Genomic DNA, 209 nt, shown 5'->3' on the forward strand with positions numbered 1-209 from the left:
GATTTTCAACAAAAATTGGATGCCAATTTGAGGTTTAAGGCATTCAATTGTTGAGATTTGGGGTGTTAGCCAATATTGCGGCTAATTGGGGTTTTGGTCAAAGATGGTCAAATTGACCACATTGGACCGTGGTGTAGTTGGACAAAATGAAATTGGAAATAGTTTGGATTTATTGAGATTTTTATAGGAAGGTTTTGGAAGTGTTAGAT

Source organism: Phalaenopsis equestris, unplaced genomic scaffold (genome assembly GCF_001263595.1).
Source record: "Phalaenopsis equestris unplaced genomic scaffold, ASM126359v1 Scaffold000161, whole genome shotgun sequence".
NCBI lineage: Eukaryota > Viridiplantae > Streptophyta > Magnoliopsida > Asparagales > Orchidaceae > Phalaenopsis > Phalaenopsis equestris.